We start from the raw sequence: 25,307 nt of genomic DNA, 5'->3' as shown, positions 1-25,307 counted from the left end.
CTCATTTGAACACTTACTCTATTTAATTAAGTGAAATGTCCAATTCCAGAACCCTAAATAAAGCCAATTGAAATGTTGAAACTAAAAATTAAAAAAAAATTAAAAAAAAAATCTTACTCATTTCCTAATTTCTATATTTTAAAGTACTGATTAATAGAACAGATACTGAAATAATCTATGAAAGCCAGTTTATCTTTTCATGATCAACAGTATTTGAATTTTATTCACATACTTGCTATATATACTTAAATCTTCCTTTCTCATTTTCTGTAGATGCATTTGGAAAAGACTAGCTCAAAATAAGTAGGAACACTCTCCTCTAGCGGGTTAACAAGTTTTGGAGTTAAAGATTTGTCAAAAGTACTCTAAGTCGATAAAACACAAATCCTTGAAAGAAATGTGGTAACTCCATTGAAAGCAAGTTGCTTAAATATAACAACCAGCTCTAATTCTACCATTTCCTTTATGTAACCTCATAGCAGCCCTGCTGATACAGGCATGAAGGAGTGATTGGCTGCAATGCATAGTTGTTTAAAGATACCCAAATTGTCATAATGAGGAGGTAGAACAGCATACCACCACCTATGTGCCAGAAAGAGTACAGGTTTGTGATTTTCTTACAAATAATCTATGGCAAGCAAAGATCTATGTTGAGTTTTACAGAACAATTGAGAATTCCTTCTGTTGTCTTTATGCATTTTAATGGCATGGCGGAGAACCCTTGTCTGATGGAAGTAATCACTGACTAATTAGTCAAACAGGCGGGGTAATAGCTTATTATCTAAGCATGTATACTTTAACCATTTTTAACTGTATACGGCACATGAAATGATAGAAATAAAATCAGAAAAAAAGTTTAAGTTTGAAGAAGTCTAGTTTACCATCTCATGACAGTTCATGAAATCAACTCCTCCAAACTTGAGTTCTGAGGAAGCCAAAATGCTACTAAAGTTGAAGCAGTACTAATGATGATGTTATACTCAGCACTCACGTTAGTTCAGATTTAAGAAAAGTTGACAGAGAATCAATTTCCAACATGCAGAACCTGTGCTGCTGTGCTGACTACTCAGGTGGGCTCTTGCAGTCCTGTTAAACCCACTTAAGATTGCACATTTTTCTATGATGTCACTTCATTTGTCATTACCCATTCCAAAATCCTTTTGGAATGACACTAGGGATGCATTCATAAGGCCTTGTTAATGTCAAATCATGCCCCCAGTTGACAGACAAGATGAAAAGATGAACTGCTATCTCGGAGAACCAAGAGGCCATGGTAGGGTGAGGGAAGAGTCATGCTCTGTGTGTCCTTGGAGAGTATTGCAAAACCTGTTTTTCTGCAACCAAATCAAAGAGCAGTTCTTGAAAACAATGTCAAAAACAACTATAGCTAGAAATTCCCCAACTGGCCACCAACAGACAAGCTGGTACCATCCCACCAACGACTTGAAATTAGCAAATTGAGAGAGAATGATGATTTGCGGCTTAATGATCATTCAGTCAACATTCTATACCTCATTCTGTTCAACCCTCTTCTGACCTGAGATTTTTAACTTTATAATCTCTAACTCTCCAATTCCCCTCATCGAAGTGCACTTTTATTCTGCCCTGAAGTTCGTCAGGTAGTGTGCCCCTAGTTTGCAGACTGCTTTTAGAAAATTAAGTTTTACTTTTCCTCTGGAAAAAACAATGGTCTTTTGTTAACTCTAATCATTGCACATGTGCATCCAAGTGACAAGTCAAAGCTCACATACATTATGTATGATGTAGAAAATTATACAGCACAATGTAAGTGGCAGTTTCTTTGAAAATGATTTGTAAAAATATTCTGTGAAATATTTTGCATATGAATTGAATGTCAAGAATTATTATTTTGTCATTTACTTTTTTCTGACTAGTGTAATACTCTTTTTGGGTTTGAATTAAGACTGGAATTACCACTCCTTTTGCTGTTGTTGTTGTTTTGAGACAAGGTTTCACTCTGTCACCCAGGCAGGAGTGTAGTGGCACAATCATGGCTAAGTGTAGCCTCAACCTCCCTGGGTTCAGGTGATCTTCCCATTTCAGCCTCCTGAGTAGATGGAACCAGAGGCACGTGCCACCACTCCTGGCTTATTATTTATTTTTGTAGAGATGGTGTTTCCCCATGTTGCCCAGGCTACTCTTGGATTTCTGGGCTCTAGACTTCTACCCTCCTCACCCTCCCAAAGTCCTGGGATTACTGACATGAGCCACAGCAACCAGCCCATCAGGATTTTTTTTTAATTATTATTACTTTCTATGTACTTATTATCTGTTATAGTCTTTCTATACTTTCCAGTGAGAACTGGGTCTCTTGTTTCTTGCATTGTCTTACTATAATTTTCTTTTGGTCCTACGTAATGTATCTTTTATTACTTAATTAATATTTAATTCAGTCAATGGTAGTACACTTTTGTTAAAACATTATTTAGGCTGGGCACAGCGTTTCATGCCTAGAATCCTAGCACTATAGGAGGCTGAGGCATGTGAATGGTTTGAGCCCAGGAATTTGAGACCAACCTGGGCAACCCAGAAAACTCTGCCTCTATAGGCACACGCACGCACGCACGCACCCACGCACGCACACACACACAAACAGCTGGTCATGCAGGGTGGAGCATGCTGAGGTGGGAGAATCACCTGAGCCCAGGACGTCAAGGCTGCAGTGAGCTGTGATTGCACCACTGTGCTCCAGCCTGGGTGACAGAGTAAGAGCTTGCCTAAAGAACAAACACAAAAACGTTATTTATTAGGATTCAAATCTCCTCTTTTCTCCTTTTAGTCATATTTTATACTAGCTTGTCTTTTTCATTTTTTTTTACCCCTTTGCCAAAGCATGCCAAAGCAATCTCTTGGTTCTCTTTTATATCTCTGAAGATTTCTAATCAGCCTCCTTTACATATTTCTTTGGAAAGTATTATTTTTATTTCCCAATTCATTCTAACATTATGGCCTCTTTTGTAACTTTCAATCAGTTCCCCTGTGTGGACCACTTTTTGTTGTTATTGTTTTAATTGTAGATTCTTCTGTAATTTTCCTAACTGAACAGGGTGTTAATATAGAAGAGTCACATAATGTCTACAAATTGAATGCAAACTTCTCATTTAAACTAGAATTCCATATCACCACCAGAAAGCATAGAAGAAAAAATACTTAATTCGAATGTGTTTATGAATAATCACATTTTCTTCTCTCTGTACTTGGATTACCTTTGAAAACAAATAGCGCCTCTTTTCCAATAAGCAATTTCTTTTAGAGGGAATATTTTACCTTCTTCACACTTCTTAACATTGATTATTTCACCTCTATTAAAAATAAGTACACAAACTCCAAATATTTTTGCTTATTTCATGTTTTTAGCCTCCATCATTATTACCACTATAAATAGTATTAGTTCAAAAATGGTTATTAAAAACCAGGATAATTATATTAGTGTCAAATAACAGATAATATTTTTAATTTAAAATAAAATAAACTAGAAACTAGAAAGCATGTTAAGGTCTTAGGAAATGATTTGCAGATGAAAAATATTAAAATTTTAAATTAAGCTAATTGTTACTCCCTTAATATAAATAAAACAAATAAATACTTTAGAGGATTTACAGTAATCTTTACTTCATTCTAGCTCAATCTACTTTGTAATTTGTTTTTTTAAAATACAAGTAAGGCCTGTCAAAACTATGTCTAATGTAATTTATTTTTTTCTGAAAGTTTCAAATAGGCAGTTATGTAAATATAGCTCTATATTATATAATGAAAACATATCCATAAAAAAATAAAATATATACATAAAACCACCTATTAGCTTTGTTCCTCTACATATTTCAGGTTAAAAATTATGAAAAAGGGCACATATATAGATACATATAATATGACTTACACCTATATGTATTAATATGTGTGCCCTGAGTCATATTACATATGAGTATACATATGTGTGTTTTCCATAATTTTTAACCTTAAATATTGTATCTGTTTCAGATCGAATTCTATCTATCTATTATCTATCAATCAATCTATGAATCATCTTTGTTTTGTTGTTGTTGTTGTTGTTGTTGTTTTTTGTTTTTTTGTGAAAGTGTCCTGCTGTTACCCAGGCCGGACAGCAGTGGTTTAATCATGGCTCACTGCAACCTCAACTTCCTGGGCTCAAGTGTTCCTTCTACCTCAGCCTCCTGAGTAGCTGGGACCACAGGCATGCTCCACCATGCCTAGCTAATTTTTCGTTTTGTAGAGATATGTATTGCTGTGCTGCACAGGCTGGTCTTAAACTCCTGGGCTCAAGCAATGCTGCTGCCTAAAAAGTGCTGAGATTACAGGTATGAACCACCGTGCCCAGCTGGTTTTCATCATATATATTTAAAGTCAGATTAAATGAGCTGGACATTTGGCTCAAATCCTGAATTCATTACAACCAGTTGCTGTTACTTGGTCCCTATGTAATATTTCTTCGAACATTTTAATGGGTATAAACCATGGTCTTGACTTGTTTGTCTCATTTTTAGAATTAGGTCCACAACTCCACAACAGACTCAATATTTCAGGTTAAAAATTATGGAAAAGGGTACATATATACATATTTATGTATGTCTAAGATATACGTATGCATTCATATGCCCTTTTTGTAATTTGTAAACTGAAATATATGTATTTGTGTGTATACGTGTGTGTGTGTGTTTATGTGTGTGTATATATATATATACACACATACACATATACATTTAATAAATAATTAGAGTTATAGGAGAAACAAAAAAATCCATAAACAAATAGGTTATATACATATATCATCTATTAATTTTCTTCTTCTAGAGAACCCTCATATAGTACTAAAAACAGAGATTTTAATAGAAAATGTATGTGTTAATCTCTTCACCATAAATTATAATAATAAAAAATGCACACTAAAATATATTTTAAAGGAACACACTAGTGAAATTCTAAATATATATGGAGAAAACTACCTAAAATTAAGTATCATATGAGCTGTTGTAGTAGATATTCTGATATTACTTTTTATATATATTCATATATTTTAAAATATTTCTTTGATGAACTTATAGCACTTGTATAATTAGAAAAATATCATTTTTCCAGGTATGGTGACTCAAGTCTGTAATCCCAGCACTTTCAGACACTGAGGCAGGAGGATTACTTAAGCCCAGGAGTTTGAGACTAGCCCTGGCAACATAGTAAGATCCGTATCTACAAAGCATTAAAAAATTAGCCTTCCAGGGTGGTGTACGCCTGTAGTCCCAGCTACTTAAGAGGCTGAGATGGGAACATCTCTTAAGCCAAGGAGGTCAAGGTTACGGTGAGCTATGATCATATGACTGAACTCCAGCCTGGGAGATGGAGGGAAACCCTGTCTCAAAAAGTATAAATTAATAAAAGATGAAAAACACTTAATTTTGAAACTAACTACAAATATTAATAACTGCTAAGAAACTACTTACAAAAAGAAAGAAAGCTCATAGAAAAAAAAGCTACTTACAAAAAAAAAGTCTATTTTTAGGTTCTATTTATATTAATTAACTTTAAGATGAGTTAAACTAAGATAAAATTGGTAAGCTACTCCATTTCCTTCTATCAAAATCAACTAAAATTTTAAATAATATAAAAGAAGGGAGGAATATTTAACATTAAAACTTAGAAAAATCTGTAATAAAACATACCTGATATGTACTTGAAATTGACACCAAAAAATAAGAGTGGCTGCTTCGAGCTGGAACACCACTCCTTGCATCCTGCATCAGAAAGAGTTTTCTCTAGGAGTTATCAAAATAATAAAACATCAATTCAATAATACTTTGATTAATTTGAGAATAAGACCACAGATGAGAGCAAGACAATCAGAGAATGCCTCTTAAAAGTCCTCAGGATATATTCCTTCTATAAAAGGATAAAAAAACAAAGGTATACATAAAACCTAACAGCTTGCTGAGGGGGAAAAAAAAAAGCAGCAAGCAATCAAGAGGTCACAGAACATAAAAACACAATTGTTTAGGAAAAAATCAATATATGTATGAGAAAATAAGGCCTAGGAAATCCACCAACATCTGTCTAATAGAGGTTTCTGAAAGAAAAAAAGAATGATAGTGGAATGAATGAAATAATCAAAATAATAACAAAATAACTTTTCACAGAGCTAAAGAAAGACTTTAGACTACCAAATGTTAGACCAAATGTTCCTCAAATAAATAGATGCATTCTTCTGAAATTTTGAAATTCAAAGAATAAAGATAATTTCATAAATTCTTCGAGAGTGGGGAAACAGATACAAGGTGACAGACTGTGTACAAACATATGCAGTCAGATCTACAACCCTTCATCCAAAGTTCAATTGCCAGCACCTGTGTTTTTTTGCCTACAATTCTCAGCTCATCAGAGCCCATGCCTGGGAATTCAATGCCTCATTCAATGAATGATAAAACCTGGGGAGTAAATGCCAATCATTCCTAATTCTTCAGGGGTAATAATTACACTGAGGAACAACAGTTGCATTGACTCTCAAGGATCTTCTGTGGGATGAGGTTTCAGATACCCACTGTGGTAACTCACTTGATAACAAATCTTGCTTAACTTCCTTTTCTGTGGGATTTCCCTTCTACACTGCGAGTTTTTTGGGTTCATTTCCCAAAACAAGTATTTGAAATCAAATTCTTGCTGAAAAGGCTGCTTTGGGAAAACCCAAACTAAGAAAAAAAAAAAAATGCTGGGGGAGGAGGGGGTTATCAGTGAATTTAGAAAAAGCAATGCCTGCACAGTTCTCAGGAAAAATTATTTTCCACATAAAATGCCATGTCTTATCAATTAGTACAAGATTAAAATAAAAATACTTCATAATATGCCAGCATCCAGTACATTTCCGGAGTGCTGAAATATGACTGAAAAAAATGAAGAGTCAAGAAAGTATAAAATATTATAATTAAAGAGTAGCCAAATATGCAACTTAAAAAGATCCCAGGACAACAGCCATAAAATGCACCTAAAAAGAAGGAAATATATTAGTTATTTGTTTCATTAAATAAATGTGTTAGTGGTTTATTAAGTAAAATGTCTCATTTAATAACAAAATGATGTAAAATCAGTAGAAAATTCAAGTGAAAGACAAATTGGGTTCAAGAAGATGAACAAGAAAGTGAAAATTCAAAAATGAGATAAAACCTTGTAGTCAGTAGAAGAAAACATATTCCATCTGATCTTGAAATTTGAACCAAGTAGCATAAGTTCAGTAACATACGCATATTTCTTGCTCTATGATTCAGACATAGTATTTTATTTAGAGAAAATAATGTATATATAATAGGGAATGATATCTTAAACTGGGAAAACTTAATCAAGCTACTGAACATAACATGTCAGATGAACCAAAAACAGAAAATGACAAATGTGAGCAACAATTTGGGGAATGACAGGGAAGAAAATTTTACTTTCAATAATATGTCCAACTTAATGGTTTAAAATTTTATTTCTATATACCTATGTTGCTTTTATAACAAAAATAAGAAGTTATTCATTTCCAACACAATAGATTAATGGTAATTATAGTAATAGCAATAAAGGCAATATAAACACTTCCACCATGTCTTAAGATGGAGCAGCATTATGGTTTGCCTTGCAATATGATTCAACAATCTTGTTAAACTTAATCCAATACTATAATCCATGGCATTCCCACACCTCTAAACATAATTCACATTTTATTTTATATTTTGACAAATGGCTTTGAAACAGAATATCAGGATAGAAACATCAGTCTTTTCTATTTGGAAATTTGTGCAGTATATTAGATAAGTTCAATTCATCTGATAGATTTATATTAGTAACCTATTTTTTTAATAGCAAGATGTGATTTTTATCATTTATTCGGAAGCATATGTTATAAGTGACTCATATTTTCAAATGATCTTAACACAACTACCTTTTCTCATTCAGAAGGCTTCATTGGTCTAAAGCAACAGTCTACTCTATTCATGCCCCATATTTCTCTCTTATTATCCAAATTTTATTTCTTATTATATATATGTTTACATTGCACATATCACTATCTGAAGTTCTGCTATTGGTTTACTTAAGTATTATCTACTGCTTCCACTAAAATGTAAATGCAACAAGAGGAAATAATTATTAGATCTTCTTTCTTTCATATACCCAGATTCTCAGAGCAACACCCAACATGTACAAGATACACCATAAAACACAACAAACAGCTGTTGAACAGATGACAGTCATGCAAAGGAAAAGAAATATTCTTAAAATAATTTTAATTGATTTTTTATTTAATATTTCTATCTTCATTTCTATTTTAAACATTGATAAAAAAGACAATTTAAGAAAATATCCTGCTTAATATCTAAATACATGTGGATTATTAACATTATTTAAATAATAATTTTAAGTGAAACAAATCTTTTTTGTATAAATATAAATTTTCTTTTTAATTTATTAATTTTAGTTTGATTATGTTTAAGTTTTTAAACTTATTTTTTAAAAATACCCCAAAAACCTGAAAACAATGCAAAGATCTGAGTGGCATATTTTGACAATATCATGTGAGCTAAAGACACATTTCATTTTTTTTATAGGATATTACTTAAAGACAAATCCAACCCTGTAATCTTATAATGACATTTCTTTATTAAGTTGCCTATAATTACACAGTTTCTCAACTGATCTTTGAATTGGTCTAAATGGTTTCCTGAATCTTTCTTTTATTAATGAGTTGAATAAAATGTTTTATATATTTTTATTTTATATTAGCATTAGTTATTTTAGCTTTTTTTAAAAATTATACTTTTATAGCATTAGATACACATTAAAGGATATGTATAATATTTATGCTGGTTTTGGAAGGAATAATGAAGTCTTACTAGAGTTACCCACTTTAAGAATAAGAATATTACCAATAGCATTAAAATGTCACCAAATGCTTCTAAATCATGTCCTCTCTCCATCCCAGAAATATACACATACTACTCTAAATTTTGACTGGAGTCTCCTCTTCAACTATCTTTCATCTATCTTTCAGTTTTTGGATGCCATAAAGTTTATTCAATTGGACTCTGAAAAATTGCTTATATGACAATTTAGAATATTGAATTAAATATGTTTTTGAAAAATACACACATGTACCATAAGTAAGGCCTTGTTTGCACTTTTGCCTTTAGCTTTCCCCAGTCCTTTAAAAAAATGCAAAATGCTAAAGCAGTCTAGATTTGGAACGAAGTTCAATGCTTTAAAAGAAACTTTTTAGTCACAGAGTCAAAAATGAATTAAGAGAAGATAAAATATGACATTCTTGTTCAAGGAACATATATGGCCTTAGACTATATTTAATAATATATCATCAACAGTGAAAGAAAAATGATATATTTTTGGCTCGGTAAATTTAATTTAGCTCACAAATTTTTACTAGATTAAGAAAAGTGTAACCCATTTGGGAAGAGTGATAATTTCTATATCACTTAGAAAGATATAATTTGGAAAATTTGTAAGGGAAGATGATCTGTATAAAAGAAATCTCTAGAGAAATATAATTTTAGAAAGCAGGTAGATTTCTACAGTAAGAATGTAGAGAATAGAACTTGGAGAAATGGAAAATATATTTAGGACCAACTTGTAGCAGAAACATCTAATAGGGAAGACCTGCCAAAAATGGAATGATTTGCCTTGAGATTTAGAGTTTCCTATTTTCATATATTCTAGCTAAAGACAGGATTCACATTCTTGGGAAGGTTTTCCCATATTTTATGCAATGAAGCTAGATATATGTGTAAGAATATTTTAACCCTGGAAATTTCATATGCTTTTGTATATTTTGAGTTTCATGTCATTAAAAAACTATGTATATTTAGAAAGATGTGATTAATATGGCTCATAATAAATCAATAATAAATTCTATAACATGATAAAAATTGATACTAACCCCACCATTAACAAATAGCAGGGAGTGTCTTATTAAGAAATTTATTCCCTTTTAAGAGCATTGTTATACCATTTGCCACATACAAAAAAATAATGTATCAGAGACCAAAATAATAGAACTTTTAAATACATCCTTTATAGTAAGCAACTATAACTTTTAAAACTTGACTAAAATGTCAGATAGAGTCTGCAAGAAAACTAAAGTATATTGTTTCTACTACAATACCACATTGACAAAAGGACATTTATATATTTTTCTTATGTATATGAAATGTGTTGATAATAAAGAATTTCAAAAAATGAACTAATAAAATAGATCAGTATGAATAAATTATACAGACTTAAAAATTAGCCATTAAAATTAGTGTGAACATTTATCACATCCTTTCCTATCAACTGGTAAGAAAATATGATAGACATGATAGAATTTGGTTCTATTTGAACATATCATTCCAAGTGGGTAATTGATTAAGATAACTGAGTGGCTCCTTGTTATTAAAAAGAACATCAGATATGTGTATAGGGAAATTATTAGTAATAATGGAGATTTTAGAGAAAATTACTGTGTTATCCAGCAAAGTCCCAAATATGTGTCCTTTACTACATAAAATAAGTATGTTCCAGAAAACCTAAGAGGAATAAAACATTTGATAATCTGAAAATTAGTTTTTTATGAGCTTATTCAAATAGATAAACTGCAAAGCTAAGGGAAGTAGTTTAAAAATTAATGGAATAAGGAAACATACTACAGGACATTTTTTCTGATAATAATTACACCTTAAGATAGTCTACTCGTGCCAAAAGTTAAGGATATTATACAACTCTTTCCATTGTCACCCATCCATAGTCTTCAGAATTAACAGAAGTCCCTTCATAGGCTGTTTCTACTGCAAATAAGCTGGGATAACACTAGCTTTGGTTTCAACCTGACAAGGACACAAATAATTAGGGCTTTAAAATTGCTAAAGAACACTAAGGAATATAACACAAGCAGCATGTATGTTATTACGTACAAATGCCTAATTTTTATTGCTTCTGCTTTTAAATACTAAAAAAGGAAATAAATTTCAGGTAGGTACATATGGATTTAATTTTCATATGTTGGCCAGTCCCCACATATATTTAAATCAATTGAAGTAGAACTTTCAACTCATGCCCTTTTCTAACCACGTCTAGATGTCCCCAAATCCCAGTTAGGGTGAGAGGTGGTAGCAGTAGGTGTCTGTTAAAATCATACTTTTTTTCCTAGTATTTTCTCTCTGTCTTTTACAAACTCTCACGAATATAAACACACTCAAGATGAGGAAAACTCTTGGGAAAAGTCATGTTTGATTCAAGAGACCAGCTTACTTGGTTTTGCAAACAGGTTTTAAAGTCAAGATTTTAGGGATAGGAGCTTCCCAAACTATGACATGCTTATTTTTCATTAAACTCCCTAGAAGGAACAGAAGTTAGGGCCTAGAATTTTTATCTCACTCATTATAGACTTCCATCAAAAATAGCTTATACTCTGGAAAAATATGAGTCACGTGGAAAATAATGATATTTCAGAAAAGCAAAAACAGCATAAAATAAAATTTTAAAACTTGAATATCTTATTCTAAAAGAACCTGAATAAAAGATCACATGGAAACAAGATTTCACATGAGCATAATAAATACCCTCAAGGATATAAGAAAAGATTTTGAAAACCTACATATGAGCAAGAAGATATAAAGAAACTCCAATTGAAAAGAAATAGGCGGGAAAAGTACAGTCATTGAAATATAGACTTGAATAATTGTTTGAGAGGTACAATAAATATACCAGCAGATAACAAGGAACCATAGGCAGATGAATTCTCCTATGAGACTTCAGAAGTTGATAAGGAGATAGAAAGTACTAAAAATCAAAACCACTATTGGATAATCTAAAGGACATGAGTCACTTGAAGATTCATACAGAGATAAAATAAATTTAATTCTGAAAATTTTGGGGTAATAAGCAAGTTAATTTACAAAATTAAAGATGAAATCTTCAGATTAAAAGAGCAAATGGATAATCTAAATATTTCACATTAAATTTAAGATTCTGAAATAATAAACATTAAGGTAAAACAGAAATCTGAACCTCATGAAAAAAAAAAACAGTAAACAATGAAACTATTCTAGGAAATAGGAGTTGAAATTGAAAAAAAAATAGGAAATCAAACACAAGCTTTTCAAACCTGTGATAAGACTCATCAAGAGAAAGAGAGGATGTTGGGAAAGAGTGAAAATAAACTCAGAATGTAAATTTGGAATCTAATACAAAACAATAATATGATTCAAATTTTGTAAATAAAGTTGATAATGAACTGATAAAACTGAAAAACTATACAATTTAACTATTGTCACAAAAAATTTAAAAGAGCATTTAATTAGATGAACATGTCCTTTGCTAACAAAAAGTTGAAGGTGCAAACATTATAGGAATTTTTTTAAATTATTTTCTATGTTTTGATACAGTCTTGCTCTGTCACCAGGCTGGAGTGTCTTAGCACAATCATAGCTCACTGCAAACTGAATATCCTGGGCTCAAGGGATCCTTCTGCCTCAGCCTCCTGAGGGGCTGAGACTATAGGTTTGCACCACCTTACTCTGACAATTTTTTTTTTTTTTAATAGCAACCTGGTGTCATTATATTACTCAGGTTGGTCTTGAACTCCTGAGCTCAAGTGATTCTCCTGCCATGGTTTCCCACAGTGTTAGGATTATAGGCATGAGAAACCATGTCCGTCCAAACACTGTAATAATTTCCAACAAACATTAGGAGATCAGATTTTTTCCAGAAAAAAAAAAGAGTTTTTTTCCAAAATTCTGTGATGCTTATCTATTCTAGATCCCCAAATTGTCAATTTCAACCAGTAGACCAAGTGATGAATGAAAAACATACACTCACACAGGCTTGCAAGTCAGCATGGCCAGTGGACCTCTGCCAAAATCAGCAGAGGCCTCCATAAGCCAGCAACCTTTGTATTTATTTAGTATCGATGGTAAACACCATTAGAGGGTAATTAAAATTGCCGAACCCCCTCATCCCCTCAACCGAGTAGACAGCAGTTTTGCCTGCAGATGTTCAAAAGTCAGCCTTAGGACCACATGAGTAAACAAGATATTTAGATAATTTCCTCTACATTCCCTCCTAATATGCTCTCTGCTATTTGTTCAAGGTAAGAGAATTAGGCTACCTTCAGCCATAATCTCCTCCCGAGGCTTTTGCAAAATCTTCCAGCCTTCCAAGAAGTTTTGTGTCTTTCTATAATTTTTCCACCACCCTAACCAATCTCCTATATCTCCCCCTTTTCTGTTTTTTACATCAGGTTTTTTTGATTAAAGAGTACAGATAATGTGCAGCAGCAGTTTTGTCAGATGTAGTGGTTAGAAGTGGTATTTTGGCTTTACCTCTTATAATTAGGAGATAACATAAGAGAAACATGAGTATAATCAGTAACATTCTTTTCCAATCAAGGACTGACATGTCATGTTACTAGGCACATCAATCCACTGTATGCCATTAATGAGATGCTCCACAGGGGCATGTTAATCCTTTCTAGCCAAGCAGTTGCATTGTCAGAGGCTGGGAAGGGAGTGTCTGCATAAGTAGCAGGTGGAAAAAAGTCAGCTTTAGAAAATAGGCTTAATAGAGTATAGCAGCTACAGGTTGCAGGCAAAATGAGAGAATGAAAAAGGAACAAAATATCTGGAGTGAAGTGTATTTGTGTTAGGAGCAGGATTTGCTTAGCCTTCTGAATTGTCTTCTTCAGCATAATGTTCAGGGCCTGTATTGTTTGAGGAAGTCACATCGGCTGGGGTTCCTGGTCTACAGGGTCATTTTCTTCATCTCTGGTACTGGGTTGGGTCCTAGCCATACCATGCTATGGTTTGATGCATTGTACTGGAATCCAAAGAGGACCTGAGGGGTTGTGAACACAAGCATATTCTCTTCACCATGTTGCCAAATCAGTTGGATGACATCATTACTGTTTACATCTTTTCACAAAACTGCAGGTTTTATATTTTGAGAGGTTTCAGCAAAGCACTTTTCTATAGTTGATTGAAATTTATCATCTAAGTTTAAGAAATTAAAGGTAAATAAGGCTTGTGATAGTAGTGTTGCAGGGTCCTTACTCATACTCCTCCTTTTTTGTTTTCTGAGCATATTTTTAAGGGTGGCATGGGCACATTCTACTATGGCCTGTCCTTGGGGGTTATATGGGATGCCTGTGGAATGTTGGACGATCCATGCCTGAAAAAATTGTTGAAATTGTGAGCTGGCATAAGCTGGGCCATTATCGGTTTTAATTTTTTGGGCTGCCCAATAAATGCAAAAGTTAATAGAAGATGTTTAATGACATATCAAGTGGACACTCCAGGAAGAGTGTGTGCACTAATTTGATGAATGCTGGTATCAACTGATACATGTATATACCTTAGTTTTCCCGATTCAAGGGTGTGTGTAACATCTGTTTGCCATAACTGATTAGGTTCTAGTCCTCTAGGGTTAATACCTGTAGAAGGAGGGAAAGTGCCTGAGAGCTGACAATCTGGACATTGAAAGATGATTTGTTTGGCTAGTTTTTGAGTAAATTGAAATTGTTTAGTTAAGTTTCTCCAATTTTCATGGAATGATTGATGCAATTAGGTGGCTTGGTCAAGTGGTGACACCATAACTCGCAGATCTGCTTGATCACTGCCACGAACCAGTGGGCCAGGCAGTAAGCTCTGGCTCAATTATGTGTGATAAAGATAGGATGTGTACATTGATTCAGCAATTGCTAAAGTCGAAGAAAAAGGACAAACAGAGTAGGCTCCAGAGTAGACTTAATTAGGGCTGTCTCAAGGTTCTGCAATAAATAGAGTAAGCAGAGTCACTAACAATATTGATGGGCTGAGCAGAAAGTCTCTAGGACCAATGTTAGAGCTCCAACTTCAGCTCTCTGAGTGCTAGTAAAACCAGATCTAATGAGGAAATTATTCGGCCTCCATCAGACTGCCATTTTTCCATTCCTACCAGAACCATCAGTAAATAGCGTTAAAGCGTTAGTAATGGGGGAGTAGCTACTTTTGTAGGCATAATTATGGAAGTACAAGGTAAGAACTGAAGCAGTTTGTCAGCAGGAAGGGTGTGTTCTATATGGCCTGCATAATTGGAGACTACTATCTGAAGCTCTAAAGAGAAGGGCAATACTGCTTCAAATTGCTTTTTACTCAAAGGAATTCTTATGGCATCAGGGTTGTAACATATCAACTGATTTCATGGTCTGTGGCTCATATAGATGACTTTACTAACTCACTGGATGTAGGGAGATAGTGTTTTAGTCCTGGTATGTGAGCAAAAAAAGCATTCTAGAAAGCACAGTCCTGTGGCCATTTGTCCTATTAATCATGTTGGGAAATGGTTACTGGAAAAGATAAACAATTGAACTGAATATTCTGGGTCCATGCTATCTAGCTGCCTATGAGATATCACCTGCTCTATTTTTTCAATGTCCCTTTTTGCTGCAGGATTATGTACCTAGGAGAATCTAGGACAGCATTGCCTTTTAAGGTACAAAACAGGTTTTGCAACTTATCAGTAGTTATGTCCAAGGTAGGGTGAAGCCAGTTAATACCACCCAGTAATTTTTGGTAATCATTTAACTTACGTAAGTTGCTAATTAAATGATTAACTTATGTAAAATTTAATTTAACCTTTTGAGATTTTACTCATCAGGAACTTAGTATATTCAAGATATTTCCAAGGAGAGGACATTGGTACTTTTCAGGCACTGTGATAAAACATATTAACCATGTATTCCTTTGGACAGAGTCATAAAAACTTAAAAGTACTGGCCCTGTTGGGGCTGCCACAAAATCAGGCATAAAATGAATAATCTTGGAATTAGGAAATTCTTTTCTACTTGGGAGCAAAACCTGATTTACATGATACTGACACATGGTAGTGAGGGAATGTATTATCTTCCCAGGTCCACGAAGGGTTGTGGTTTCAAAGCAAGAACTTCCCAGAGACATGCCTGACCTGCTTTCTTCCACATCTCCATCCTGCAGCGTAGAGGTCTTTGTTTAACATTCTTGTGTTCAAGAAGATAAAAAGGTTAATCACTCTAGTGGAAGTTTAAAGGAACTCCTTTCATAGGTTGGAAAACTCGAATAGGGCAGGAATAACACTCAGGTTAAAAGACCCCTTCTCCCACATCTAGGTGGACTCTGTCTCTGGATTCCCTTCCATGACATCCTGGGAGCTGCCTTTCTTTCTCCTTTTTTTATCTCTCTCTCTCTGCCTAAATAAATCACTTTCTGCAAAACTCTTTGGATTCTGATATTTACTTAAAACAATCTCACCATGCCCAGTGGAGTCCTCTCCCCAATTCTTGGGTGAGTAAGGGACCAAGGGCCTGGAAGAACACATCCTATTGGGGAATGACCTGAGCCCATCTTCCACAATTCTGTCACAGTAGAACTGTTCAGCATTCCTTGAGGAAGCACTTTCCAATAAAATCGGCATGCTGGCCTTTCATTATTTATAGCTGGTAATGTAAACACAATTTTTTCACTGTCCTGTTCTGCAAGGAAAATAGTATAAAAGCAGTCTTTTAAGTCAATAATGATATAGCCAATTTTGAGAAATTGCTGTGGGGGAGGGGAGCCCCCACTGAAGTAGCTCTATAGGTTGTAAATTAGCATTAATAGCCAGTAAGTCATACAAAAGTCTCCATTTGCCAGACGTTTTGGGAATGATGAAAATGGGTGTATTCTTGTGGCTGTTAGATGGTTCTATATGGCTGGCTTTTAAGTGTTCTTCAACTAATTCATGAGCTCTCTGTAATTTCTCTTCCTTGAAAGGCCACTGTTCTACCCTGATAGGATCTTGAGAGAGCCATGTCAGGTGTAGATGAAGGATAATAACAGTGGCCATTATTAGAAAGGGGTCTGCTAAGTAATGCCCCCATGGAGCTAACAGGTCTCATCCCCAAAGATGAACAGAAATGGGCATAATTAGAGGTTATATAACCGATTTTCTTCCTTCCAAATCACAGCATGTTAGAGGGCACAGCATGCTTCTGAGTGACCCAAGGTGAACTTTCTGGCCAGTTTTGATTGCTCATGATTGAAATATTTGCCCCTGTATCCAATAAGCCAGTAAAATTTTTATTTCTAATTTTTAAGGTAATCATGGCTCTCTGATCAGTGGTTAATTAGTTTCAATATACTCCTGTGGCTCCCATGCATCCAGAACTTCCCTTTCTCCTTTCTTTTCTGGGTGTTAGGGACCCAGTATGGTAAAAGAAGTAATTGTACTATCTTTGATCCAGGGGAAGACTATGCAGACCTTTACATTTCATTATTCCTAATATCCTACCTTGATAATCACTATCAATTACCCTGGTGAGCACATTAATTCCTTTACTGGATAGGCTTGATCACCCTAGGACTAATCCTACTGCTCCTGGAGGGAGTGGGCCCCAGAACCCAGTCAACCCTATTGGGGTCTTCTCCTTCTTTTAGAATGAATTCACTAAGGTAGAGTAAGTTCAGTCCTGTGCTCCCAGTGGTGGCTACTCTGAGAGAAAGGATTGTGAGCTTTCCATCTGACAAAGGAAAGCAGCTGACATGGCCCCAGTTGCCATGCTGGTGGCTTTCCTTGGTCAGATGGAAGTTTCCAATCTGGAGCTGGCCCCTCATGAAGTTTCCTGTCTGATTACTTAGGGGTTTGCCATCTTGATCAAACCTGGACTCACATTGATATGCCCAATATTTTCCCTTTTTACATCAGGGCATATAAAAGGGGGTTCTTTCCCTGAGTTACATTGGTCTCTACTATTGGGGCATTCCCTCTTCATATGCCCTGACTCTTTACACACAAAATAATTAAGGTTTTTCTCCCTTTTTATTTTATGAGGCCTTAATGCCATAGCCAATATTTTGGTTTTGTGTGTTTCAGTTCCTATTAGTTGGCATGCTGTTCTAAGTTCCCTAACAGTAGCTGACTTTCCTCTCATTGCCTGTATTGCTTGTTGGCAATCCATAGTAGTGTTTTCATAGGCCGATTGCAACAATAAGATATCAGCAGCCTTGGTGTGACTAATTTCTCTTTTAATTGCCTGAGTTAGCTGATTAATAAATTCAACAAATGGCTCCTGAGGCCTTTGTTGAACATTTATAAAAGATCCCTGTTGAACTCTGCTTTGAGAAATTTGGTCCCAAATCCCGAGAGTGCACAAAGACACTTGTGCATAGGCTTGGGGAACAAAATGTAATAGTTGCTGTACATTGGCATAGGGGACCCTCCCCTGCAGCATAGCAGCTGTTATGTCCTTCCTAGTCACATGATTCTGGTTGACTTGTTGTTGGCACTACTCTGCCTTGCAGAGGAGGTATTGGCTGGGACCTCAAGTTGTTTTAGGTAATACTAACAAGTTCCATGGAGTCATACGGCAGTTGTCTGCTATGGCCTTCAATAATCCTTTCATAAATGGGCTAGTGGTTTTATTTTCTCTAATGTTTTTTCTTATTTCTTTATAAGTGTCAAAAGAAATGGGTTTATGTACCGGGTTGCCATGTCAATCTTGTATTACTGAGCAGGCCAAGAGCTCCCCTTCTAACACCTCTTGCCTAAGACAGGGTCCCATAGCTGTAGTGAATCCCTTGTCTTTTTTTCCAATTTATTGGGGGAGAGGGCTCAGGAAGAATTTCTGTCTCCTCTATGACACTTTTCTTCAGTAACAGTGGGGCTAACGGTGGAGATGGAGGTGGTAAGGTAGGTGATAGTCCCTCTTCCCTTTCCGTTTCAGGCTCTTCTATGTAGAGCAGGATCATAGCAGCCCTAACTAAGGTCCATACATTAGAGATGTTACTGGGACCAATTGCAGTCATGCATGATGCTGTTTAAGAGTTCTCCCCACATGTTCCCAGAGCTCTACATCTAGCATACCTTCTTCTGGGAACCATGGATTATGGAAAACAACAATTTGCATTAGGTTCCTGAATTGAGCCTGCAAAACTGAGGCTCTGCTAACTTTAAGCAGCTGTTTCAATTCTTTTATATACCATTTACGTTGTGCTGATAAATGGTGTCTCATGATGAAACCTTAGCCTGAAGAATTCCCTCGAACTTGGAAATCTCAAGCAGGCGCCAATGACTTACTGAGTTACTGACTTATCGACTTACTGACTTATTGACTGTGCAGTCTTTTCACCTTTATTTCTGATAGTTCCATCGGGATCCATGATCAGTTGAAGCACCCTCATGCAGGCACACTCACTATCGAGTCTGTGATCTGTTGCGATGTCCTCACATGGGGCACCAACTGTCGAGCTCAATCAGCAGGCTCAACCAAGCAATACATGAAAAACATACACTGACACAGGCTTGCAAGTCAATGTGGCCAGAGGACCTCTGCCAAAGTCAGCAGTGCCCCACAAGACGGCAGCCTTCACCCTTATTTAGCACAGATAAAATGACAAAGGTCTCAAGTAAACACCATTAGAGGGTAATTAGCATTGCTGACTCCCCTGAGTAGAAGGCAGTTTTATCCTGGACATTCAAAGTTTGGTCTTAGGACCACATGAGTAAACAAGCTACTTAGTAGATAAACTCCTCTACGTTCCCTTGTTATATGCTCTATGCTATTAGCTCAAGGTAAGAGGATTAGACTGCCATCAGTCATAACCTCCTCCTGAGGCTTTTGCAAAACATTCCAGCCTTCCAAGAAAGGTTGCATCCTTCTACAATTTTTCCACCACCCTGACCAATTTCCTACACTAAATCAGATATCAAAATAAAATAAAATAAGAATATAAAGTCATTTTATTCTAAAATATCTTTTGCAAAGACTTAATTTTTACTAAACAGCCATGCTTGTTTTCTTCAATAGTAAACACATAAGGAACAAAAAGACCTATGATAATATTAAATATCTGTTTCATATAGATATGACCATGTGATTATATTCTGGCTAAAATGATATATGTATAAGTGGTTTTACCTAGCTTATAGAAAATGTCCTTATAAATGGAAAGTTGAAGTTTTCTCACACTTTCTGTTTGATGGCTTAATGGTCATAACTCTAGTAAGCATGCTGGACCATGAGTCGTGGTTTGGAATGAAGGCCTTTTATGAGGAAGAGATAATGTAAAAGGGAATTGGGAATTTGACTTCATGGAGAATAGACCATACCAACTTGAAGCCTACAAGTTATAGAATTTCAAAACATGAGAAACAAAATAAATCTAATCTTTTATTTATCCACCACTATTTAGGCAAATCTGTTAAGTATAGTGAAACCTAATTTAAACTAATGTAAAACACTTTAAAAAAAATCACTTAGTACTAGAATATAATATGTTAAAGTTTGAGTATCCTGTGGAGTTTATCCCAAAAACAAATAGAAATATATTATAATATCTAACAATGGATGGGTCATATTAATATGGTAAACAAGGGTCTCAGGTTGCTTGGGCCCAAAGAGTTTCTTAAGATGCTGGACTTACAGTGTTAAAAATTAGGACAGTCCTGTGCAAATAGGGATGATTAGTTTTATTCATGTAGTTTGTAAGGTGGACTAAAGGAGAATATATATGAGCCATTTAATATACTTTGAAACAGTGTCAAATAGTATAAATCAATTATTTTTAATTTAAAGTGAAAATAAATGTTCAGTTCTTTATGTGGTAGAGAAGTTTATTTCAGAACTACTTCATCACTGAAAATATCTAGATGGAAAAAAATAAGAGAAAAAATAAAACCTTGCTAAATGCCTTAAAGAATTACAAAGTATTGATAACTTTCAAGAAAGGAAGAATAAAATCCCCAAAAGTGGGCCTAATGGGGCCTATTTGCCTGCTGGAGGCGTTAACAAAGAGTCCAGAAAATGACCCACACTTTTATAGTCACTTTGATAGCCACTTGATTTATATCATCTGGCCAAGGTGGCTCTCCAGAGAAGTGAAAAGGAAAACCTGGATCAATTAGGTAGTCTTATGAGAATGAAACAGAAAATCTTGACTCCTGTCTTCCACCATACACAAAAATCAATCCTTGCCAGATTCAGATATAAATATAAAGGTATAAGCCAAAAGTTTCTGTAAGATAACATAGTAGACTTTGAATTAAATAGATTTCTTAATCATAACACAAAAACACTAATCATAAAGAAAAAATACTGTGTTCTACTAAAGAATAACATCACTGGAGTAAAAAATGCAAACTATGACATGGAGGAAACATTTTCAATATATGAAACTGAAATATATATAATGTATATATTAGTTTTAGTATTTTATGTATTGTATATCTACATCACCCCAAATATATATTCTCCCCATAAAGCAATAAAAAATGTAAGTGATACAGTAAAAATTAAAAAGTCAGACAATTTGTATATTCTAGTGAGCAATAAAGATTTCAAAAGATGCTCAAAATTATTTATCATCAGATAAATTAAAATAAAACCAAAATAAGATACCATTATCCAAAACCATAATTTCTAAAATTAAAATGTGATAACATCAAGCATTAGCAAGGGAATTGAGCCAAAGAAGGAGAGTTTGGTAAAATCACTTTGAGGAATTTCTTGTATGTTATGGCATACACTAGGTTACAACCATTACCTTCGCAGGCGTATCTCCAACAAACACTTACTAGTATGTGTGTCAAAGGATGAAGACAAGCATACTCATGGCAGCCCTTTTTCAAAGAGCCCCAAACTGGAAATTTTATCTACATAATAATAAAAAATTAGCTTATTTCTATTATGAAATATTACTTTTTAATTGACATTACATCCACACTCAGCAAGAATAAATGTTACAAACATAATTTTGAGTGAGAAAACTAGATAAAAATTTATTTTGCATAATTTTATTTGTATAAAATTTAAAACAATTTAATATATAGTGAGCACAGTTAGATGATGACTGTGTAGGAAATCAAGGAAGACTTCTGATGTCCTTCAGAGGGTAACGTGTCTTTTCTTTCACCTCAATGGTGGTTATAATGTGTATTCATTTTTTGATTATTCTCTACGTTTAGGACTGTACACTTTTCTATCTGTTAAACTTCTTTAAATTAATTTTAAATTTAAATATAAACAAACATTTCTGATTTACTAAAAAGAAGTGCAAATTAAGTAAAACAATTTGTGTTCAAGAAGACAAACATTGAAACATAATAAAAACTCAAGAAAGATCTTTTTTACTATCAGAACTTCCTATGTAATAAAGATAGCAGTATAAAAAATGACAAAATATACCAACAGTATATTATATTTGTGGAAAAAGATATCTTAAGTCTAAACCTCATAAGGCATGAAATAAATGCGTTTGTCAACAAAATTATGGATTTCTCTTCAGCAAAGAATCATTTAATCAAAGAAATAAACAAACCTGACAAAAACATAGTCAAAGTAAAATAAGTTAGAAATTCTTGTCTAGAATGTGTAAAAAAATGCCTGTTAATTAACCAGAAAAAAAAATAGTCAATTTATTAAATAGGTACAAGATGTGAATAAGCAATTTCCACAGGGAGAAGTCTGACGTTCCACCAAATAGACAAAAAGAGATTTCATAAGTCATTCATGATTAGAAAAATACAAATTAAAACATGTTACCACCGAACACCACTTGAAATGGCAAAATATCTACAGATGTGAAATGCTATTGAAAGATTAGTCTGGGCCAGACGTGGTGGCTCACGCCTGTAATCCCAGCACTTTGAGAGGCTGAGGTGGGCGGATCACAAGGTCAAGAGATCGAGACCATCCTGGCCAACATGGTGAAACCCCGTCTTTACTAAAAAAAGATACAAAAATTAGCTGGACGTGGTGGGGCAGGCCTGTAGTCCCACCTAGTCGCGAGGCTGAAGCAGGGGAATTGCTTGAACCCGGAGGCGGAGGTTTGCAGTGAGCCGAGATCACGCCACTGCACTCCAGGCCAGAGCAAAACTCTGTCTCAAAAAAAAAAAAAAAAAAAAAAGAAAGAAATATTAGTCTGGTAGAACCATTCTAAAATTTTGAACTGACCATTGAGAGTGCACAGGTCTTATGTGAAGCAGCCTGTTTATGTGCCTGGGTTAACAACTGCCCTCCAAAAGTTACATGAAGTGCATCTGCTACCAACAGATAGGCAGCAAGTGACAACAGAAACCTAGGATTCGTGGCCAGTGATCCTCCAGGGCTCAGAAAATCCATCTGGGGAAGATATAGATACAGTCTCAACTTCACATGCCCCATATGCACCCCAACTGAGAGAACCCACAAAACAGCTAGCTCTGGGTTATATACCCCAGGTGTAACCAGGCAGCCTAACTTCAAAATGCACTTTAAACAATTTTCCCCTTTCCCTTAGCTTTCAAGAGATAACCTTGAAGCAAAATGTAGAAGCCTTTTCCCTCAGCTTTAAAATAGAATCCATGTTCCACCTTTTCTCACCTTATATATACTTTCTTTACGTTTATGTAACTGTATGCTATTTTCTGATTATGTGCTTTTTTAGAAGTTACAGGGGCTAATATTGAGACAGAAAAATCAAGCCTGGAGACCAAGTTGCTAAATTCTACAGTTTACTTCAAGGCAGCTGGTTAACAATGCTGACATTTTTGAGATGACAACAGTCTGAGATCCAGGTGGACAGTTACCCAAGACAGGCACAGAGCAAGACACACAGACAATGTACTCAGAACAATTTCTGCATGCATTCCTTATCAAGTTTTCTCTTTTTAAATCCCTGCTTTCTTCCCCCAAATTAAAGTGGTTGCTTTTTGGATGGTAATCAGACATTTCCCCATTAGTAGTTTTGGGTAATAAAATAACTTTCTTTCTTCCAGACCTTACTCCAAACTGGTCTCTATAGGTGGAGAGCATTCGGACCTGCATTCAGTTACACAGGGTGTTGAGAAATGCTAAGCTAATGCAATGAAAGACATTGGTTTCACAGGGTTGGAGTTTGGGACCTAGAGGACTAGAACAGAGCCTTAACTCCTCTGGCTAGTTCTTGCTTAATGGAGGATATTATTTTCCCAGCACATTCCACAGTTATTCTTGAGAATTATAACTGAGAAAGGGGGAAAACAAGGTCAGTTCAAGGCCACCTGGAGAAATCTCTTGCACTTTACAACACAGCAAACCTATCACAGACTTACATCCCAGACAAATCCATGCAAATTGCATACATTTCTAAGCAGTAGAAAGATTGCTCTATTTTTGGTAATACAGATTTGTGGGCAACCATGCTGACTATTTTTTAAAGAATGACTTGGTAAAATATTTTATATTTATATCACTGATGTTATGCAACATTTAAAAGAAAGGCTAGATGCACATATTCAAAGATTGTTAAGTGAAAACATTGTGAAGGAAGTAAAATTTGAAGCATATATTTTTTATATAACTTTAAACCTGTAAAGACAAAGCAAAAATATATAGTTTAACAATTTGTGTACACATTTAAAGGCATATCAAACAAAATATAAGAGGTATGATTGTAGGTTAGGAGTAGAAATTTAGATACAAAGAAAAAATTATTTATTTTTGAAAAAATTTTAGCACATAGTAGAGAATGGTGTAAAATTAGGATTATTTCAAATATCTGCACCTGAATTCCTATTATATATGCAAATAGATGTGATTAGGTGTTTTTGTGGGAGTCCTGAAACATTATTTTACATAAAAAGAAAATTTTGAATATACAAATTAATAGTCCATTTGGTAACAAGTAATGTCACACACAATCTTCTACAAGTAGAATAATAGTTGGCCTGATTAAGACATTTATAAATTTCATTAAGCTGATAATATAATTAAATTACTTAAAAAATGTAAACACTTTCTCCCATTTTGCAAGATGGTGGGTGAAAAATCTGAGAAGCAAGATACTAAAGAAAAAAATCCCAAAGCCAAGAAGGCTGATTCTGGTGGCAAGGTGAAAAAGAGTAACCTCAAGCCTAAAAAGCCCAAGAAAAGGACACCCATTGCAGCTGTAATCCTGTCCTTGTTGGGGGAATTGGCAGATATTCCCAATCTGCCATGTATTCTAAAGAGGCCATGAACAAGAGAAAGTACTCAGCTGCTAAACCCAAGGTCAAAAGAAAAAGGAGAAGGTTCTTGTACATGTTATAAACCAGTTGGTGGTGATAAGAATAGTGGTACCTGGGTGGTTAAACTTTGCAAAATGCCTAGATATTGTCCTACTAAAGATGTACCCCTTCAGTCAGCAGATGAGAAAACTGTGAGCCAGCATTACTCCCAGGACCATTCTGATCATCCTCACTGGACACCACAGGGGTAAGAGGGGGGTTTTCCTGAAGCAGCTGGCTAGTGGCTTGTTACTTGTGAATGAGCCTCTGGG

Source organism: Cebus imitator, unplaced genomic scaffold (assembly GCF_001604975.1).
Source record: "Cebus imitator isolate Cc_AM_T3 unplaced genomic scaffold, Cebus_imitator-1.0 Scaffold17, whole genome shotgun sequence".
In the NCBI taxonomy this organism is placed as follows: Eukaryota; Metazoa; Chordata; class Mammalia; order Primates; family Cebidae; genus Cebus; species Cebus imitator.
This window is presented reverse-complemented; position numbering follows the sequence as displayed.